A 19,315-nucleotide genomic window follows, 5' to 3' on the forward strand; every position below is an offset into this window, starting at 1 on the left:
TACTCTTTAAATTTGTTAATTTTATATGCCCTCAATTACATTAGTTTAATTATCTCTACGAGAGAATATTATCACTTTTTATTTGTTGTTAAATCATGTTTATGGCGTACAACAATTACTATCAATACAATACCTCATTGAAAAAGGATTACACTCAGAAGGAATTATACTGTGGCAAGGTCCCACCGAGAGTTGAACTCGGATTGCTGGATTCAGAGTGCTAACCATTACACCATGGAACCCTTGACAATAGAGTGCAGTTTGGATATTTCTACTAAACAGGCAGTACGTGTAATTACAATAACAGGTCGGCTATCATTCAAAATCGACCTCCCACAATAATCAAGAGGGCATTGCTTCTGTGCCTGCATGATCACCAAGATGTACAATTATTTTCTATTGCGGTTATATAACAAAAGCTAGAACCCTGCATTTGGAAAGGGAAAATACTATTAACAACTCAATGGGAAAAAACTGAGAAATGAAATTATGAATTTCAGTTGACTGAAAACTTAACTGTTGTAACCAGTGTCAGGCAGCTACTGCCAAGGCAAAAAGACTGTAAATTAGTTTCCATTTGGATAATCTACAATGTGGATAATACTAATTTCCAAGGTCTGTCTGTACTGAACACACTACGAGCTGGAAGTAGAGCCAGTGTTTGCATTACATGCCATAAAAAGACTCTTTAAATTTGTTGATTTCATATGCTCTCAATTACATTGGTTTAATTATCTCTACAAGAGAATATTATCACATTTTTTTTGTTGTTAAATCGTGTTTATGGCGTACAACAATCACTATCAATACAATACCTCATTAAAAAAGGATAACACTCAGAATGAATTAAACTGTGGCAAGGTCCCACTGAGAGTTGAACTCGGATTGCTGGATTCAGAGTCCAGAGTGCTAACCATTACACCATGGAACCCTTGACAATAGAGTGCAGTTTGGATATTTCTACTAAACAGGCAGTACGTGTAATTACAATAACAGGTCGGCTATCATTCAAAATCGACCTCCCACAATAATCAAGAGGGCATAGCTTCTGTGCCTGCATGATCACCAAGATGTACAATTATTTTCTATTGCGGTTATATAACAAAAGCTAGAACCCTGCATTTGGAAAGGGAAAATACTATTAACAACTCAATGGGAAAAAACTGAGAAATGAAATTATGAATTTCAGTTGACTGAAAACTTAACTGTTGTAACCAGTGTCAGGCAGCTACTGCCAAGGCAAAAAGACTGTAAATTAGTTTCCATTTGGATAATCTACAATGTGGATAATACTAATTTCCAAGGTCTGTCTGTACTGAACACACTACGAGCTGGAAGTAGAGCCAGTGTTTGTATTACATGCCATAAAAAGACCCTTTAAATTTGTTGATTTCATATGCTCTCAATTACATTGGTTTAATTATCTCTACAAGAGAATATTATCACATTTTTTTTGTTGTTAAATCGTGTTTATGGCGTACAACAATCACTATCAATACAATACCTCATTAAAAAAGGATAACACTCAGAATGAATTAAACTGTGGCAAGGTCCCACTGAGAGTTGAACTCGGATTGCTGGATTCAGAGTCCAGAGTGCTAACCATTACACCATGGAACCCTTGACAATAGAGTGCAGTTTGGATATTTCTACTAAACAGGCAGTACGTGTAATTACAAAAACACGTCGGCTATCATTCAAAATCGACCTCCCACAATAATCAAGAGGGCATAGCTTCTGTGCCTGCATGATCACCAAGATGTACAATTATTTTCTATTGCGGTTATATAACAAAAGCTAGAACCCTGCATTTGGAAAGGGAAAATAATATTAACAACTCAATGGGAAAAAACTGAGAAATGAAATTATGAATTTCAGTTGACTGAAAACTTAACTGTTGTAACCAGTGTCAGGCAGCTACTGCCAAGGCAAAAAGACTGTAAATTAGTTTCCATTTGGATAATCTACAATGTGGATAATACTAATTTCCAAGGTCTGTCTGTACTGAACACACTACGAGCTGGAAGTAGAGCCAGTGTTTGTATTACATGCCATAAAAAGACTCTTTAAATTTGTTGATTTCATATGCTCTCAATTACATTGGTTTAATTATCTCTACAAGAGAATATTATCACATTTTTTTTGTTGTTAAATCGTGTTTATGGCGTACAACAATCACTATCAATACAATACCTCATTAAAAAAGGATAACACTCAGAATGAATTAAACTGTGGCAAGGTCCCACTGAGAGTTGAACTCGGATTGCTGGATTCAGAGTCCAGAGTGCTAACCATTACACCATGGAACCCTTGACAATAGAGTGCAGTTTGGATATTTCTACTAAACAGGCAGTACGTGTAATTACAAAAACACGTCGGCTATCATTCAAAATCGACCTCCCACAATAATCAAGAGGGCATAGCTTCTGTGCCTGCATGATCACCAAGATGTACAATTATTTTCTATTGCGGTTATATAACAAAAGCTAGAACCCTGCATTTGGAAAGGGAAAATAATATTAACAACTCAATGGGAAAAAACTGAGAAATGAAATTATGAATTTCAGTTGACTGAAAACTTAACTGTTGTAACCAGTGTCAGGCAGCTACTGCCAAGGCAAAAAGACTGTAAATTAGTTTCCATTTGGATAATCTACAATGTGGATAATACTAATTTCCAAGGTCTGTCTGTACTGAACACACTACGAGCTGGAAGTAGAGCCAGTGTTTGCATTACATGCCATAAAAATACTCTTTAAATTTGTTAATTTTATATGCCCTCAATTACATTGGTTTAATTATCTCTACGAGAGAATATTATCACATTTTTTTTGTTGTTAAATCGTGTTTATGGCGTACAACAATAACTATCAATACAATACCTCATTGAAAAAGGATTTCACTCAGAAGGAATTAAACTGTGGCAAGGTCCCACCGAGAGTTGAACTCGGATTGCTGGATTCAGAGTGCTAACCATTACACCATTGAACCCTTGACAATAGAGTGCAGTTTGGATATTTCTACTAAACAGGCAGTACGTGTAATTACAATAACAGGTCGGCTATCATTCAAAATCGATCTCCCACAATAATCAAGAGGGCATAGCTTCTGTGCCTGCATGATCACCAAGATGTACAATTATTTTCTATTGCGGTTATATAACAAAAGCTAGAACCCTGCATTTGGAAAGGGAAAATACTATTAACAACTCAATGGGAAAAAACTGAGAAATGAAATTATGAATTTCAGTTGACTGAAAACTTAACTGTTGTAACCAGTATCAGGCAGCTACTGCCAAGGCAAAAAGACTGTAAATGAGTTTCCATTTGGATAATCTACAATGTGGATAATACTAATTTCCAAGGTCTGTCTGTACTGAACACCCTACGAGCTGGAAGTAGATCCAGTGTTTGCATTACATGCCATAAAAAGACTCTTTAAATTTGTTAATTTTATATGCCCTCAATTACATTGGTTTATATATCTCTACGAGAGAATATTATCACATTTTTTTTGTTGTTAAATCGTGTTTATGGCGTACAACAATCACTATCAATACAATACCTCATTGAAAAAGGATTACACTCAGAAGGAATTATACTGTGGCAAGGTCCCACCGAGAGTTGAACTCGGATTGCTGGATTCAGAGTGCTAACCATTACACCATGGAACCCTTGACAATAGAGTGCAGTTTGGATATTTCTACTAAACAGGCAGTACGTGTAATTACAATAACACGTCGGCTATCATTCAAAATCGACCTCCCACAATAATCAAGAGGGCATAGCTTCTGTGCCTGCATGATCACCAAGATGTGCAATTATTTTCTATTGCGGTTATATAACAAAAGCTAGAACCCTGCATTTGGAAAGGGAAAATACTATTAACAACTCAATGGGAAAAAACTGAGAAATGAAATTATGAATTTCAGTTGACTGAAAACTTAACTGGTTTAACCAGTGTCAGGCAGCTACTGCCAATGCAAAAAGACTGTAAATTAGTTTCCATTTGGATAATCTACAATGTGGATAATACTAATTTCCAAGGTCTGTCTGTACTGAACACACTACGAGCTGGAAGTAGAGCCAGTGTTTGCATTACATGCCATAAAAATACTCTTTAAATTTGTTAATTTTATATGCCCTCAATTACATTGGTTTAATTATCTCTACTAGAGAATATTATCACTTTTTTTTTGTTGTTAAATCGTGTTTATGGCGTACAACAATTACTATCATTACAATACCTCATTGAAAAAGGATTACACTCAGAAGGAGTTAAACTGTGGCAAGGTCCCACCGAGAGTTGAACTCGGATTGCTGGATTCAGAGTGCTAACCATTACACCATGGAACCCTTGACAATAGAGTGCAGTTTGGATATTTCTACTAAACAGGCAATACGTGTAATTACCATAACAGGTTGGCTACCATTCAAAATCGACCTCCCACAATAATCAAGAGGGCATAGTTTCTGTGCCTGCATGATCACCAAGATGAACAATTATTTTCTATTGCGGTTATATAACAAAAGCTAGAACCCTGCATTTGGAAAGGGAAAATACTATTAACAACTCAATGGGAAAAAAATGGGAAATGAAATTATGAATTTCAGTTGACTGAAAACTTAACTGTTGTAACCAGTGTAAGGCAGCTACTGCCAAGGCAAAAAGACTGTAAATGAGTTTCCATTTGGATAATCTACAATGTGGATAATACTAATTTCCAAGGTCTGTCTGTACTGAACACCCTACGAGCTGGAAGTAGAGCCAGTGTTTGCATTACATGCCATAAAAAGACTCTTTAAATTTGTTAATTTTATATGCCCTCAATTACATTGGTTTAATTATCTCTACGAGAGAATATTATCACATTTTTTTTGTTGTTAAATCTTGTTTATGGCGTACAACAATAACTATCAATACAATACCTCATTGAAAAAGGATTACACTCAGAAGGAATTAAACTGTGTCAAGGTCCCACCGAGAGTTGAACTCAGATTGCTGGATTCAGAGTGCTAACCATTACACCATGGAACCCTTGACAATAGAGTGCAGTTTGGATATTTCTACTAAACAGGCAGTACGTGTAATTACAATAACAGGTCGGCTATCATTCAAAATCGACCTCCCACAATAATCAAGAGGGCATAGCTTCTGTGCCTGCATGATCACCAAGATGTACAATTATTTTCTATTGCGGTTATATAACAAAAGCTAGAACCCTGCATTTGGAAAGGGAAAATACTATTAACAACTCAATAGGAAAAAACTGGGAAATGAAATTATGAATTTCAGTTGACTGAAAAATTAACTGTTGTAACCAGTGTCAGGCAGCTACTGCCAAGGCAAAAAGACTGTAAATTAGTTTCCATTTGGATAATCTACAATGTGGATCATACTAATTTCCAAGGTCTGTCTGTACTGAACACCCTACGAGCTGGAAGTAGAGCCAGTGTTTGCATTACATGCCATAAAAAGACTCTTTAAATTTGTTAATTTTATATGCTCTCAATTACATTGGTTTAATTTTTTCTACGAGAGAATATTATCACTTTTTTTTTGTTGTTAAATCGTGTTTATGGCGTACAACAATCACTATCAATACAATACCTCATTGAAAAAGGATTACACTAAGAAGGAAGTAAACTGTGGCAAGGTCCCACCGAGAGTTGAACTCGGATTGCTGGATTCAGAGACCAGAGTGCTAACCATTACACCATGGAACCCTTGACAATAGAGGGCAGTTTGGATATTTCTACTAAACAGGCAGTACGTGTAATTACAATAACAGGTCGGCTATCATTCAAAATCGACCTCCCACAATAATCAAGAGGGCATAGCTTCTGTGCCTGCATGATCGCCAAGATGTACAATTATTTTCTATTGCGGTTATATAACAAAAGCTAGAACCCTGCATTTGGAAAGGGAAAATACTATTAACAACTCAATGGGAAAAAACTGGGAAATGAAATTATGAATTTCAGTTGACTGAAAACTTAACTGTTGTAACCAGTGTCAGGCAGCTACTGCCAAGGCAAAAAGACTGTAAATTAGTTTCCATTTGGATAATCTACAATGTGGATATTACTAATTTCCAAGGTCTGTCTGTACTGAACACACTACGAGCTGGAAGTAGAGCCAGTGTTTGCATTACATTGCATAAAAAGACTCTTTAAATTTGTTAATTTTATATGCCCTCAATTACATTGGTGTAATTATTTCTACGAGAGAATATTATCACTTTTTTTTTGTTGTTAAATCGTGTTTATGGCATACAACAATCACTATCAATACAATACCTCATTGAAAAAGGATTACACTAAGAAGGAAGTAAACTGTGGCAAGGTCCCACCGAGAGTTGAACTCGGATTCCTGGATTCAGAGTCCAGAGTGCTAACCATTACACCATGGAACCCTTGACAATAGAGTGCAGTTTGGATATTTCTACTAAACAGGCAGTACGTGTAATTACAATAACAGGTCGGCTATCAATCAAAATCGACCTCCCGGGGGGGCGGAGTTACCGCGCATTGGGATGGACGCTTAACTCGTGAGCTCCTCACTTCATATACAGAAACTACAGCTTCTAGGCAGTAATTTTGCAATATCATGGTAAAACCTTCGAATGACAAGTACAAGGATTCCCCGGGTCCTGCTCAACAGGGGAAAAATCAACCCGACATGGATAAAATTCTTCGGAAAAAGCTGTAGTTTCCTTCCAAGATGGTGCTGGAGCGCCAAGCAGACGATACTAGAGATGAAGACTCTGACGGCTCCACGGCTTCCATCATCCGACTGGGAAGGATTACTACTTCTATTCAACTCCACATGACTTGTATCAATGCTTAGATTATTTATTTTTGCCAGAAAAGCATCTGCCCCAGGTGGCATCATCCTCGATAGGGAACATTACAATCTCAGATCACGCTCGGGTCTCTGTTAAGTTCACCTTAAAGCAGTTGCCTGTTAGAGGATGGAACTGGAGACTTAATGATACGCTCTTAGAAAACTCTAAAGATGTAAATTCCATAGAAAATAAAATGAAGGAGTTCTTTACATTTAATGATGACCCCCTTATTTCAAAACCTCTCCTCTGCGAGGCACACAAAACATTTGTAAGAGGGGAACTTATTGCCCTAGTTTCACGGGTAAAGCGGAAGAGGTCGCAACTCATAGATGAGGTGTTGGGCAAAATATCCTCCATAGAAAATGTACATAAAAGATTGCGTTTGGACTCAGTTCAGACAGAACTCCAACACCTTAGACAGCAACTTAAAAACATCCTCAATGTAAGATCTGCTAAATCACTCCAACTACTCAAATATAAAACATATGCTCATGGAGACAAGGGGAATAGGATGATGTTGAACCTTCTCAAACAACAAAGTGGGAAAACCCTCATCTCCACTATAAAAGTGGAATTACATAGTAAGTTCACTGAGACTGACCTCATAGCACGGGAATTCCGGAAATACTACTCTGAGCTATATAACCATAAAAAAAATCTGCCCCGAATAGCCAGGTTTCACACACAGAAGCTATAAGTAACTACTTACATTCCATAGATGCCCCTTCCTTGACTGAAGAGGAGCAATCAGCATTGCTTGCTCCGTTTACGCTACAGGAACTGGACAAAATATTAGGGACCATACCAAATGGGAAAAGCCCTGGACCAGATGGGCTCCCAATCATTTATTATAAAAAATGTAAACAAACCTTGTTGCCATTGTGCCATTTAAACAAACCCTGTGCTAACCATTACACCATGGAACCATCTATAAGAAATATGAGTGTGAGTATTTCTACTAAGGATACAGTGAGTGTAAGAAGGTGAAATAGTGCTAACCACCTGATCTTAGCTGTTACAGTGGGAGGTCAGCTGTCAATCACAGCTGCCCTTCCACAATGATTGTGCTTGCACGGGTTCTGCACGATGACCATGATGTACAATTATTTTCTATTGCGGTTACATGACAAGAGCTACAACCCCATAGTTCTACTGAATCACAGTTAGGGTATGTGCACACACACTAATTACGTCCGTAATATACGGACGTATTTCGGCCGCAAGTTCCGGACCGAACTCAGTGCAGGGAGCCGGGCTCCTAGCATCATAGTTATGTACGACGCTAGGAGTCCCTGCCTCGCTGCCGGACAACTGTCCCGTACTGTAATCATGTTTTCAGTACGTGACAGTTGTCCTGCAGCGAGGCAGGGACTCCTAGCATCGTACATAAGTATGATGCTTGGAGCCCGGCTCCCTGCACTGTGTTCGGTCCGGTACTTGCTGCCGAAATACGTCCGTATATTACGGACATAAATAGTGTGTGTGCACATACCCTTAGATGAAATGCACAGTAAGCATAACATTATAAAGGCAGATCCTATTAACACAAATGAGGATAGTATTCTCTTACAAACTAAATATGGAGAAGAAAGGGGCTTGAGCATAGAAGCGGCACATGAGGTTTAACATTGAAAAATGTAAGGAAAGGCAATTGCGAAGGAAACATACCTTTACAAACTATATAAGAAAACACTGGGTAAAACTGACAAGAAAAATGATAATCAATGCGATTCAGTTTTAGTTGATAGAAAACTTAACTGTAGTAATCAGTGTCAGGCAGCTGCTGCCAAGGCAAAAAAAAAAGTTAAATAAATTCCATGTGGAAAACCAACAATGTTGATCCTACTAATAGAGAAAACCCTTTGAGCTGAAAGTAGAGACAGCATTTTCATCACATGCCAAGAAAACAGACTTTTAGTTGTTTATATGCTGTCAATTATATTAGCGGATGTACAAGACGTTGGAATACTCCAACATCTTGTTAAAATATGTGTATGGCAGGCAACAATCACTATCAGTACAATACATCAGTGATAAAGGGTCACATTCATAAAGAAGTATACATTTGGATAGGTTTCACCAAGCGTTGAACTTGGATTGCTGGATTAAAAGCCCAGAGTGCTAACCATTACACCATGGAACCATCTACAAAGATACAAGTGTGAGTAAGAAGGTGAAATAGTGCAAATTACCTGATCTTAGCTGTTAGGGTATGTGCACACACACTAATTACGTCCGTAATTGACGGACGTATTTTAGCCGCAAGTACCGGACCGAACACAGTGCAGGGAGCCGGGCTCCTAGCATCATACTTATGTACGATGCTAGGAGTCCCTGCCTCGCTGCAGGACAACTTTCCTGTACTGTAATCATGTTTGCCATGAAAACAGACTTTTAGTTGTTTATATGCTGTTAATTATATTGGCGGATGTACAATACGTTGGAATACTCCAACATCTTGTTAAAATATGTGTATGGCAGGCAACAATCACTATCAGTACAATACATCAGTGATAAAGTATCACAATCGTAAAGAAGTATAAATTGGGCTAGGTTCCACCAAGCGTTGAACTCAGATTGCTGTATTCAAAGCCCAGAGTGCTAACCATTACACCATGGAACCATCTACAAAGATATGAGTGTGAGTATTTATACTAAGGATACAGTGAGTGTAAGAAGGTGAAATAGTGCAAATCACCTGATCTTAGCTGTTACAGTGGGAGGTCGGCTGTCAATCACAGCTGCCCTTCCACTATGATGTGCATGCACAGTTTCTACATGATCACCATGATGTACAATTATTTTCTGTTGCGGTTACATGACAAGAGCTACAACCCCATAGTTCTACTGAATCACAGTTAGATGAATTGCACAGTAAGCTTAACATTTTAAATGTAGATCCTAAATAGTGTAAAGTAATTAACACAAAGGAGGATAGTATTCTCTTACAAAATAAATATGGATAAGAAAGGGGCTTGAGCATAGAAGCGGCACATGAGGTTTAACATTGAAAAATGTAAGGTTATGTGTTTGCAAAGGAAATATACCATTACCAACTACATAAGAAAACACTGGGTAAGACTGACAAGAAAAATGATAATCAATGAGATTCAATTTTAGTTGATAGAAAACTTAACTGTAGTAACCAGTGTCAGGCAGCTGCTGCCAAGGCAAAGAAAAAAAGTTAAATAATATTCATGTGGAAAACCAACAATGTTGATCCTGCTAATTTCCAAGGTCTCTTTATAGAGAAAACCCTTTGAGCTGAAAGTAGAGACAGCATTTTCATCACATGCCATGAAAACAGACTTTTAGTTGTCTATATGCTGTTAATTATATTGTACAATACGTTGGAATACTTCAACATCTTGTTAAAATATGTGTATGGCAGGCAACAATCACTATCAGTACAATACATCAGATATAAAAGATCACATTCGTAAAGAAGTATAAATTGGATTGCTGGATTCAAAGCCCAGAGTGCTAACCATCACAACATGGAACCATCTACAAAAATACAAGTGTAGGTATTTCTACTATGCATACAGTAAGTGTAAGAAGGTGAAATAGTGCAAATCACCTGATCTTAGCTGTTACAGTGGGAGGTATTATTAATTAGATCATTTTTATTAATTTTATCTCAAATTGGTATACTAATATTAGTTACACCTGGGATATATAACAATGCTTCCGTTTAATACGCCTCATGTGTCAAATACCAACCCGAAGTGGGTTTTTAGCATCTGTTCAGTGTCATTCACAAATTTTTCCACATTTTTGTTCGTTTTAAATCTATTTAACATACATGTTTTATTTATTCAATTCTTATATATTGGATTAATTAATTCCTTTTTGCTGTCTCAGCAGGATTTCGTTCTTTTTGTAGGAGTTTCCCTTGTCTCCTCCCTGTTTCCCCCTTGTGATTGGCCCTTGGTTTAACACTGACATGTATATATATATATGATGTTTTTCTGGATGTTCATGGCCTGATGAAGACGCAAGTCCTGCGTCAAAACGCGTAGCCACCTGTAATTATTCATTTAATAAAAACCTCGACTGGTATAGCAGCGCCTCCATTGGTCACTTTTTTTTTTTCCTCATTCTCTTACCTCATCACCAGCGGTGAATTCCCATTCAACGGCTCTTGGACCTTGGCAGCAGCTACACCTTCGATCTGGCTTACACACCTTGGGTGTGTCTCCTGTGCACGCATCTCTGCAGTGTTGCTCTGTATGGAGATCGCCCTAAACCTTGCAACAGCATTGTGCCTGGTCAGCATAACCCGTCTAGGTGAATGCATTTCCCTAGTATCATTTCTCCCATGACCCTTGGATAATAGCACTATGTGGCGCTGTGTACTTTTTCTCTTCGTATAGTTCTACAATCGGGGTGTGGCAGATCCCCAGTGAGCCACCTTCCCGTTATCGAGGGATCCTCTGCAAGTTGTATCTGAGATCTTCTCGTCACAGGCAGCCTACACATATTGTGTTATCATCGACACTCATCGCTTTTTTCATTCATACATTGAATTGGAAATTCACCTTGCCGTTTTATTTACAAGGGATTACCGTTGTGGTCTTCGTTTCTGTTTTTCCATAATGTTGGACTTTGTTACTGAAAGAAACGTTCCCGGGAGCATTTAATATCTAGTTCCATCGGTGTGGATATTTTGGACGATTCTCCTCCAATAGTGAGTAATGGTTTCTCGATTGAAAAAACAAAGGAAATGACTGACTTGTACCTCACACTTGAAAATAATTTGAAAGATGAAGCATTTCAAAATATTGATTGTCATTTTTTGGAAATGTATATTATTGAGAATATTGCACCTAGGGGTTTGAGAATATTATTTGATACCCCTTACCAAAATGATCCACAATTTAGTCACAATTGGCTAGACCATGCAAAAAACTGCTCAATGGGCTTCCTAAAATTATTACTTGCCAAGAGACAGATCAGTTGTAATTTGCTGACTTCCAAAATAGCACTAATTTGTGAACAACTCAAAGCTTATTTTGAACATCCTGATTTTATTAGCCTGTAGTCATCAACTAAATATAGATTAAACGCCTTTGAAAAGGATTTAATTACCAGAAAAACAAAAAAACTGAAAAGGGATAGACAGGATTACCTATCAAATACATCAGGGGACTGGAGGTCCGTAAAGTCCTTCCAAACTGTACAAACACCATTAGATACTACTGCTAATAAGGTTCATTCCAGACATGTTGACACCAACGCAAAGTTGGGAGCACAGATTAAAAATAGCACCTTTTATAAAAATAGAGGTCCTATGCTTGGAGTTATTAAAACCATATCCACGTCCATCCCAGTTAAAGCTGCCAATAATTTGGTACCTTTGACTCCCACTGCAATTGCCAACCAGGTCATTTTAGATCCTAAACACATACCCACTAACACCAATTTCCCTTTAGGTTCCATTCCAGTACATGCATTTAAATCTACAGATCTCCAAGCTCATTTAAAACTTCTCAATCTCATACCCGATACTCCTCCCTCGTCACCTATGCAATCCCCTCTGTTCAATGATTCCATTGATTTTTCAGTTACAACACACATTCCCTCAACCTTATTAGAATTATCCCTACATGAAACACAGTCGATCAATGACAGTTCGAATCAATTATATATACCACCCACCATCCACCCCAATGAACAGTCACAATTTATGGATAACACCCTGTCCACGGTTTCTTTTTTAGGGCTTCCCCCACATATCGCGGTACCTCCGGTCACTCCCATTTCCCATTCAGAGGAATTTCTTCTACCTTACCTAAAGAGCCCCAAATCTAAGGCAATAACAGCCTTTTTCCCAAAAATTCAAAAAATGTAAACAAAAAGAAAGCTAGAAATAGACATAGAGGATGTAGAGGTGGGAAAAATAGACGCACCAAACCAGTTCAAATTCCCAAAGAAACACAGACCAAAACAATAAAATTATTCAATCTTTCCAACTATATTCTTAAGGATAATGAAAATGCTCTCTTATCCAAGGGGTTGTCCTTTTGCCCCACCTCCATACCTGATGGATTTAACTTATTTATGGATTTGAATAGATTTATTAGGAAATTGACCTTATTTAGACATTTTTCGTTAATACCCAATGTGGTTCCTCTGTCAGTTCCTCCTGGCAATATGTCCTCCTCAGTTGTACCACCACCTGTCCAGGTGGAGGTACACTCCAAATCATCTTTCTATCCTCTACACCATAGAGGTCCTTATTTGGATACATTTTCCACTTTGGTTGGTAACGAATTTAAATCTTTGGAAAAGCCCAATTTAGCAACTGACAATTTCTCTTCTTGTGAAAGAAGGGCATTGAAATCTCTTAAAATAAACAATTTGATTGTGATACGTTCAGCCGACAAAGGAGGGGGTATTGTTATCCAGGACCGTTCTGAATACATCAAAGAGACATATATAATTTTATCAGATGCCTCTTTCTATGAGAAATTGTTGAATAATACTATACCATCTGATCTCGTTGAGTATAATCAATTTATTGGGTCGGCCTTCACCAAGGGTCTATTATCAAAAAAAGAAAATACGTTTTTATCAGTCCCATTTCCTAACACACCTTTTTTATACCATTTACCGAAAATCCACAAATCCATTTCTTCCCCACCTGCTCGTCCCATCATCTCTGGTATAGGTTCCCTCACGAGCAATCTGTCTCACTTCATAGACTTACACCTCCAGCCCTTTGTCCTTGAGTTACCCTCTTTACTCAAGGATTCATCACACCTCATCAGAGACCTTAATGATTTTAATTGTAGTCATAATTTTAGCAAAGTGAGTTTTCTCACAGCAGATGTATTTGCATTATATTCCAACATCCCACATACTTTGGGAATTCAAGCCATCTCCCACTATTTATCTTCAGATGTCCGCATACCAAATGAACAAATTAATTTTTTAACACAATGTATTAATTTCATTTTACAACACAACACTTTTATGTTTGATAACAAATATTACCGGCAAACCAAAGGATGCGCAATGGGTTCTAGATTTGCTCCCTCTTATGCAAACCTGTATATGGGCATGTTTGAGAAAAATCATATATTGTGTGAGCATCCATTTAGTGAAAACATACTTTTTTACAAACGTTTTATTGACGACTTGTTTTTCATTTGGAGAGGTGATGAGGCCTCTGCCTCCTCCTTCATTGAATTTTTAAACACAAATTCTTATGGTTTGAATTTTACGTATACATATTCTGAGGAACAAATAGATTTTTTGGATCTGACTATTAGTAGAAATGGTGATACATTCACAACAAAAACACACTTCAAATCAGTGGATGTTAATAGCTATCTAGACTTCACCAGTGCCCACTATCCCCCGTGGCTCCGAAATGTCCCTTTTGGACAGTTTCGGAGAATTAGAAAAAATTGCTCCAATCCAAATGATTTTAAAAATGAATGCCAGATTTTAAGGAATAGATTTAGGGAGAAGCATTTCCCGTTTAGTTTAATTGAAGGAGCACAATCTAAAGCAACTCAAATGACTCAAGAAGAGTGTATAAAAGTAGTGGAGATGAAGAAAGCTGATCAGTCTGATTATAAATATAATTTTATTACGTCTTTCAACACTGGTAATAGATCTGCAAACACTGGCATATTCTTTGCAATGATCCGGTTCTTAAGGGGTCACTTCCTCCTTTACCGAAGGTCACTTTTAGAAGATCCAAAACCCTCAAGAATTTATTAGCCCCAAATAAATTACAGAATAAAGACACTCCATACATTCCGAGACTACAACCACCTATTCTAGGCTCATTTCGTTGTGGACAACCTAGATGTATGTGTTGTCCCAATATCACGCATAAAGCAACAAATTTTATTTCTATAGTAACATCAGAATCATTTCATATTAAGAGTTTTTTAAACTGTGGCAGTGAATATGTAATTTACCTTCTACAATGTACTGGCAAGTTACAATATATAGGACGGACTACTCAAACCCTACGTAATAGGATTAACAACCATAGGTCAAATATCAGCAGAGGTTTTTCTAAACAAAGCATATCCAGACATTGCTCATATAGACATAATTGTAATTTTGATTGTATAAGCATCACTCCGATTGAACAAACACCAATAGATTCTTATGCTTGAAACAGCATGAGAACTATTGGATATATAAATTGTGTACACTGCACCCTGAAGGCTTGAATGACATTATTGAGTCCTCTCTAGATTAGGTCCAAATTCAAATTGTCCAGCTCCCCATCATACACTCAGCCATTGTATTAACGGGGTTTGGTATTGGTCTCCTATTAACGTATTATCCTTTTTTTCTAAAGTTATCCAGTCTATATAGATTCACCACAATAAATTAAAATTTATATCTCAAAATCAGAATTTATATCCGATCTTAATTGATCAAATATTTCGCTGTTCTTTTACAAATAGGATAATTGTTTCACATTTTTTCCTTCAAGCACGGGAATGCTATTTTTATTTGCCGCAATATATATTTGGATTTTTGTTATAAAGTTTCTACGTATATATTTTAATTCAATTGGAAATTATAGTATCTAATCATTTCACATGTTATTCAATTCTTGATATAATTCTGCCGTCTTTGTTTTTATGGTGAGTTTAGATCGCGTTTACGATCAATTATATATATACACTTTTAAACCAATTTGTTATGAATTGATCTTTATAAGTCAATTTTTTATGAATTGACTTCCATTTTTTACCAAATATAGGTTTTATAATGGTCTATTAGATTTCGCCGGGCTTATTCAACTTTCGCAACTTTCTTGGCATCATGTATGAACAGATTGTTTCATGCATATTTGCTGTGTCAATCAGTGTATTTTTATATTTTTATATAGTACAAATTGCTTTCCAATTTAATATAGTTCCCACACACCTATTCGATATGACAGGTGTTGTTATGACAACCAAAACGCCACTACTTTTTTCCTCATAGCGTACTCTTGTATTCTGGTCCCTTATGATCGATTTAATGTTTATACCCTAAGGATTTTTATTTAGAATCATCAGATCAAATTATTATATGATTTTTTCGTTCACAATAGATTGAGCAAGCTATGACTCTTTTTCTTATAGCATATCTATTGGTTGCTATTTGCCGGTTTTTTCCTCTAACTGTTAATTAGATTTTATTGCCTTTTCTGTCAATGAATTAATAATGTTTTTAATATTATTAATTAGATCAATTTTATTAATTTTATCCCAAATTGGTATACTAATATTAGTTACACCTGGGATATATAACAATGCTTCCGTTTAATACGCCTCATGTGTGAAATACCAACCCGAAGTGGGTTTTTAGCATCTGTTCAGTGTCATTCACAGATTTTTCCACATTTTTGTTCGTTTTAAATCTATTTAACATACATGTTTTATTTATTAAATTCTTATATATTGGATTAATTAATTCGTTTTTGCTGTCTCAGCAGGATTTCGTTCTTTTTGTAGGAGTTTCCCTTGGCTCCTCCCTGTTTCCCCCTTGTGATTGGCCCTTGGTTTAACACTGACATGTATATATATATATATCTATATGATGTTTTTCTGGATGTTCATGGCCTGATGAAGACGCAAGTCCTGCGTCGAAACGCGTAGCCACCTGTAATTATTCATTTAATAAAAACCTCAACTGGTATAGCAGCGCCTCCATTGGTCCCTTTTTTTTTTTTTTTCCTCATTCTCTTACCTCATCACCAGCGGTGAATTCCCATTCACCGGCTCTTGGACCTTGGCAGCAGCTACACCTTCGATCTGGCTTACACACCTTGGGTGTGTCTCCTGTGCACGCATCTCTGCAGTGTTGCTCTGTATGGAGATCGCCCCAAACCTTGCAACAGCGTTGTGCCTGGTCAGCATAACCCGTCTAGGTGAGTGCATTTCCCTAGTATCATTTCTCCCATGACCCTTGGATGATTGCACTATGTGGCGCCGTGTACTTTTTCTCTTCGTATAGTTCTACAGTGGGAGGTCGGCTGTCAATCACAGCCGCCCTTCCACAATGATTGTGTTTGCACAGTTTCTGCACGATCACCATGATGTACAATTATTTTATGTTGCGGTTACATGACAAGAACTACAACCCCATAGTTCTACTGAATCACAGTTAGATGAATTGCACAGTAAGCTTAACATTTTAAAGGTAGATCCTAAATTGTGTAAAGTAATTAACACAAAGGAGGATAGTATTCTCTTACAAAATAAATATGGAGAAGAAAGGGGCTTGGGGATAGAAGCGGCACATGAGGTTTAACATTGAAAAATGTAAGGTTATGCATTTGCGAAGGAAATATACATTACAAACTACATAAGAAAACACTGGGTAGGGGGGGGCGGAGCTAACCTTGAGTGAGATGATTGCTTGATCCCGGCGCTCCTCACAGAAACACATATTTCTACGGCTGGAGGGCTGATTTTCTTCACGACGATGGTCCGCACGAGCCGTGACAAGTCGAGTGATTCCAGGGCCGGTAAAGCGCAGTCGGAGATGGAGAAGTTCCTCCACAAGAAACATGTCTCCCCGGCCGGGAAAGGCAAGATGGCGCCTGAGAAATCAGGGAGACGACTCAGACGATGAAAGTTCCTGCACGCACTCTGATGCCGGAAGTGGGTCTGCTCCTTTACCTATTACGAGAGCGTTTCTGAAGAAAGCCCTGGCTAGCGCGATGTCCCCAGTCTTAAAGGAATTGTCCTCCATTAAAGCAGACATCCAACACGTGGGGCAGAGAGTGGCAATATTGGAGCACACCCAATCCGCCATTATCCAGCAGGAGGATGCATTACAAAGTGCTGTGTCCTCGCAGTTTTCACATTTGAATCACACTTACCTGCAACTTGAGGATCAGGAGAACCGCAGCAGGCGGAAGAATATCAGGCTGAGGGGCATCCCGGAGACGGTTTCCACGGAGGAGATTTTACCCACGGTTAAGATCATTTTCACTAGCATTTTGGGCCAGGAGAAGGTTATTATTGAACAAGCCCATCGCGCTCTGCGACCCAAGCCGACCCGGGATGAACCCCCTAGAGATGTTATATGTGGCCTGCTTAATTATCTGGATACGGCAGCCATTCTTTCAGACGCGCGAAAGATCCCTGACCTATCGCTTGATGACAACAAGATTCTGGTCTTTCAAGATCTGGCGGCCAGTACCTTGGCCAAGCGACGACTGATGAAGCCCCTGACTGCTGACTGAAGCCCTGAGATTGCGTAAAATACCCATACGCTGGTTGTTCCCGTTTGGCCTGGCTATTCTGAAGGAGGGTCGGCAGATCACCATCAGGACACCGGAGGACCTATCTAAAGCCTGGTCAAAGCTCGGTATGGAAAAGATTGACCGACAGGACTGGATGCCGATACAGCGAGATGATCTTCCGCAAGGGGTCCTCGACCCCCATACTTGGCACAAACCTCAGAAGTTTAAAGTTCCACGCAGCAACAACAGGAGAGGACTGGACCATTCTCCAGATGCTCCCTGAGTTTTTCTAGGTGCCTCATTGATTGGGAATGATCCAGTGTTTCTCCCCCATTATTTGCTGGTGATGGCGTTTTGATTGTTGCTCTGCCATTATGTCGTTTTTGCACAACACTTTGGGGTCAACCATGTGGCTCCCAAGGTGCTTGGTGGCAGTTGCTGCGGGCCGCCCATTGCGACCCAGGGCCACTGCTCCGTCTACTGTATGATATTATATCCATCCTCCTTAAAATGCTTAAGATTTGATGCACGAAGCACGAGCGAAACACGCGTTGGGTCAAGCAGAGGTCCCCCGTCCTGGTCCGGATGTCCCACTTATCTCATATCATGTAGGTGTAGGTACATTGCTCAGTGTGCTATATGTACTCAGGACTGCATTCTAGATTGCTGACTATTCACACTATGCATACGTGTCCATCTGTGCAAATGTATTATGCCTAGCACTTGCTTAAATAGTTTATATATGTGCAATTTAGCTACACTTGGGAGTTGATTGTGACCATATTTTACTATCTGGGGGTCGCTCTGCTTTTTTGTTCTGATTCCATCCCTCTTCGAGGGTTCCTGGTATTTTAATATATTTAATTGTTTGTATGTTGTCTCTGTGTCTAAATTAACTTCAATAAAGACTGTTTATATATTTTTTCAATTATTTGGTCGTGACTTGTTTCTTTTTCTGGGCTTGTTATCTAGTCACTAGGACCACTAGTATATTTTGGGGTATTATTCGGTTTTCTATATTAGACAACATGAAGAAGTTAAGGGATTAAAGGTTGGGGCTGTAGAACACAAAATTGCGGCCTTTGCCGATGACCTTCTCCTTTTTATTACCAACCCGCTGTCGGCCCTACCGTACATACTGACACTGTTCGATGAATTTGGTTTTATCTCCAATTTTAAAATAAATCTTAACAAGTCGGAAGCGCTAAACATTAATGTTTCCCCCCAAATCATTTCACAATTGCAAAGCC

At 38.3% G+C, this 19,315-nt stretch overlaps 5 non-coding genes across 5 annotated transcripts; all 5 read right to left on the minus strand.

Annotated features, from left to right (window-relative positions):
* Positions 1-859: 859 nt before the first annotated feature.
* TRNAQ-CUG (transfer RNA glutamine (anticodon CUG)) lies at positions 860-931 on the minus strand. The gene has a single exon. It is a non-coding gene; the product is annotated as a tRNA-Gln (tRNA).
* A 617-nt stretch (positions 932-1,548) lies between these two features.
* On the minus strand, positions 1,549-1,620 carry TRNAQ-CUG (transfer RNA glutamine (anticodon CUG)). The gene has a single exon. It is a non-coding gene; the product is annotated as a tRNA-Gln (tRNA).
* A 617-nt stretch (positions 1,621-2,237) lies between these two features.
* Positions 2,238-2,309, minus strand: TRNAQ-CUG (transfer RNA glutamine (anticodon CUG)). Its single transcript has one exon. It is a non-coding gene; the product is annotated as a tRNA-Gln (tRNA).
* Positions 2,310-5,654: 3,345 nt separating this feature from the next.
* Positions 5,655-5,726, minus strand: TRNAQ-CUG (transfer RNA glutamine (anticodon CUG)). Its single transcript has one exon. It is a non-coding gene; the product is annotated as a tRNA-Gln (tRNA).
* Positions 5,727-6,343: 617 nt separating this feature from the next.
* TRNAQ-CUG (transfer RNA glutamine (anticodon CUG)) lies at positions 6,344-6,415 on the minus strand. The gene has a single exon. It is a non-coding gene; the product is annotated as a tRNA-Gln (tRNA).
* Between the last annotated feature and the right edge of the window lie 12,900 nt (positions 6,416-19,315).

Source organism: Rhinoderma darwinii, unplaced genomic scaffold (assembly GCF_050947455.1).
Source record: "Rhinoderma darwinii isolate aRhiDar2 unplaced genomic scaffold, aRhiDar2.hap1 Scaffold_4158, whole genome shotgun sequence".
NCBI classification, from domain to species: domain Eukaryota; kingdom Metazoa; phylum Chordata; class Amphibia; order Anura; family Rhinodermatidae; genus Rhinoderma; species Rhinoderma darwinii.